The sequence below is a fragment of the Trachurus trachurus genome, assembly GCF_905171665.1.
Source record: "Trachurus trachurus genome assembly, chromosome: 16".
NCBI classification, from domain to species: domain Eukaryota; kingdom Metazoa; phylum Chordata; class Actinopteri; order Carangiformes; family Carangidae; genus Trachurus; species Trachurus trachurus.
The window spans coordinates 22470281-22473001 of record NC_139902.1 but is presented as its reverse complement, the minus strand read 5'-3'; positions in this window follow the sequence as shown (position 1 = coordinate 22473001).

Here is a 2721-nt window from a genome sequence, read left to right as displayed (position 1 = left end):
TGAGTCGGCACTTCCTTCAGTGTATTCAGTCTAATAAAGCATTTGATGACATGTCATGTTCTTTCTGCAGTAACGTGGACTTCTGGTTCATCAGTGACATTTGAAAACCCTGATCCTTGTGCTTTGGTGGGATCATCAGTGGAGTTTGGTTGCTATCAAGAAACTTTGATGAACAGTAAATGGTACAAACTAGAGTTAATAAATGGTTCTTGGAAACGTATGCCACTCTTAGATCTTCCCTCATATAGAAATCGTACAGAATATCTTGGAGACCGGCAGCAGAACTGCAGCCTTGCAATTCATGATCTTCAGGGCAATGACACTGGATATTACTTCTATGGGCGGCATAGTAAAGATTCAGTGTGTCTGTCCATCACAGGTAAGAGTTTTCTACACTATTACCCTTCAAGTGTTATGATGTTTTCAGCTTTTCTGGATGTCACTGTCCTGTCTCTGTTTCTTCAACTGATTCATGCAATTTCTTTTAATATGTTTTTATATGAGGGACAGCACAGTCTGGGGGGTGTAGTCAGGACTTCATTTCACTGCTTGTTGTAAGTGTACACTTTAACTTTGCATGTGACAAATAAATAATCTTGAATCTTGAATAGAGCTGAAAGTCACTGTGTCCCCGGAGAGAGTGAGAGCAGGAGACCAGGTGATTCTGGGATGTGGCGAATCCTGCGAACTTCCTGACACAGTCTGGTTCAGAGATGGACACCCAGTCGCTGAACCAAAGTTCATGGCTCAGGCAGAAGATTCGGGAAATTATGTTTGTGCCGTCAAAGTAAAGGAGTCGGTGCAATCTGACTCTGTGGCTCTGGACGTCCAGCGTAAGTAGCCTATTGAATGATTATGTAACACTTACATAATGGCATTGCTGAACTGCACACTTGCAACTTGAGAAAGCATGACTGTGCAAATATACAAATGCACTGAAAATAAGGGAAACATCTTCGTCAACTTGACAACATATGCTTCACAAATTCATACAACACACCAGAAGTTTTTCTAGGAGACACGTGATAGTGAGCTACCTGGCTGGGACTTGTTTTTTCCCATGGTGACTTCTCAAGTTAAAAGCATCTAGTAACAAGTGTGTCTCATTATTATTCTTTGACTTAATACATTCTTATAGTGAGAGAAAGAGACAAGAAAGTCAGGGGGAGGGGGAGAGGAAGGTTGGTTTGGACTTGAACCTGAGCTGCTGATTGCAGATCGGTTTGATGCTTTGAGGGCGCTCTTTTTATTTCCTCTCAGGACTTCAGTGGTTACACTTGAACAATTGGCAGTTTAATACATGATTACTGAAGGTTACGTAACTATAGCTTCTTAGCAGAGATGGGAAGTAATTAAGTAGCTCCACTTCACTTCAGATCATTAGCTAAACAAGTTCAGCTTTGATCACTGCAACATGTTTTTTTTTTCTTTTTGTGGTTGCACTGCAGGTTCACAAGACTACTCTCTCATAATTGCGTTTCCTTTTCACCCTAAAGAAAAAATTGAAGTGCTGATTTTATAATTTGTCCCTATGCATGTAAGGCACCCTATGGGTGCCATTCTTTCATTGTGTAGCTTGGCTCTTGGGAGATAACATGATCTGACCACCAGTATCTGTAAAGTTCACTGAAGAGTAATGTTTTTCTTATGGCTATTGTGTTGTACTGTATGTACCCCTAAACCTAAGACTGGAATCGATCTTCTCATTGAACTCCCATAAAATGGCCTATAATCAAGACTTTAAATGTTTGACTATTTATTAACTATGTCACAGGCTGAAGTACTTTGACGTTATGTCTTTGAATACAGATCCTCCATTAAATGTGTCCATCATCGTGAGTCCTCCTGGCCATCTGGAGGAGGGCTGCAGGGTGAATCTGACCTGCATCAGTGTGTCAAACCCCGCAGCATACAGCTACACCTGGTACAAGAAGACAGATGATCCCAGCACCGTGCTGCAGGTGGGAACGGGACAGGTGCTGTCTCTTCCCTGCAACACTGGACTTTACATCTGCCAGGCCAGGAACAGCGTGGGGGAGAGCAACTCAACTGAGGTGCTGCCGCCACCGTCACAAGCAGACAGTGAGTACAGAGGAAGGCTGCTAATAATATATATATATATATATTTTTTTTTTTTACAAAATACCCAATTTATCCTGCTGATTTACTCTCTCCCTCCATTAACAGTTTCAAACATCATCCGTATTGGTATTGGAGCTGTTGTTCTGTTGTTGCTTCTGATGATTATTATCTTTGATTGGTAAGTTGCGTCACACTCAACACAGCAGTTGGTTAATTTTATCCAAGTTGTATGATGAGTTCAGTGTAAAGATTTTTTCCTCTTTAATGTTCAAGGAGGAGGAGGAGGAGGAGGAGGTATAATAAGTCTGCTGTGGACAAAGAGGTAAGAAGGATTCCACTCTGTGTAATTAATTAAAATCCAGTTTACCACAAAATGTCTAATGTTGTCATGTTTCAGGAGGAGCACAGCCATGATTATGAAAACATGAGGCCCGCCTACAGTGGTAAAAATAGCAACAAAGAAAAAACACAGACTGTCACGTTTCAAGAGGAGTCATGTTTCAATGATGACTATGAAAATGTTTAACCTAAAGGGGTAAGAGGTGTGTGTGTTGTGTGTTTAAGAAGAATACAAGCATGATGGCATTAGACTTCAATACACATCATTCTCAACTCTAAAAAACAGTGTCTGTGTTTTGT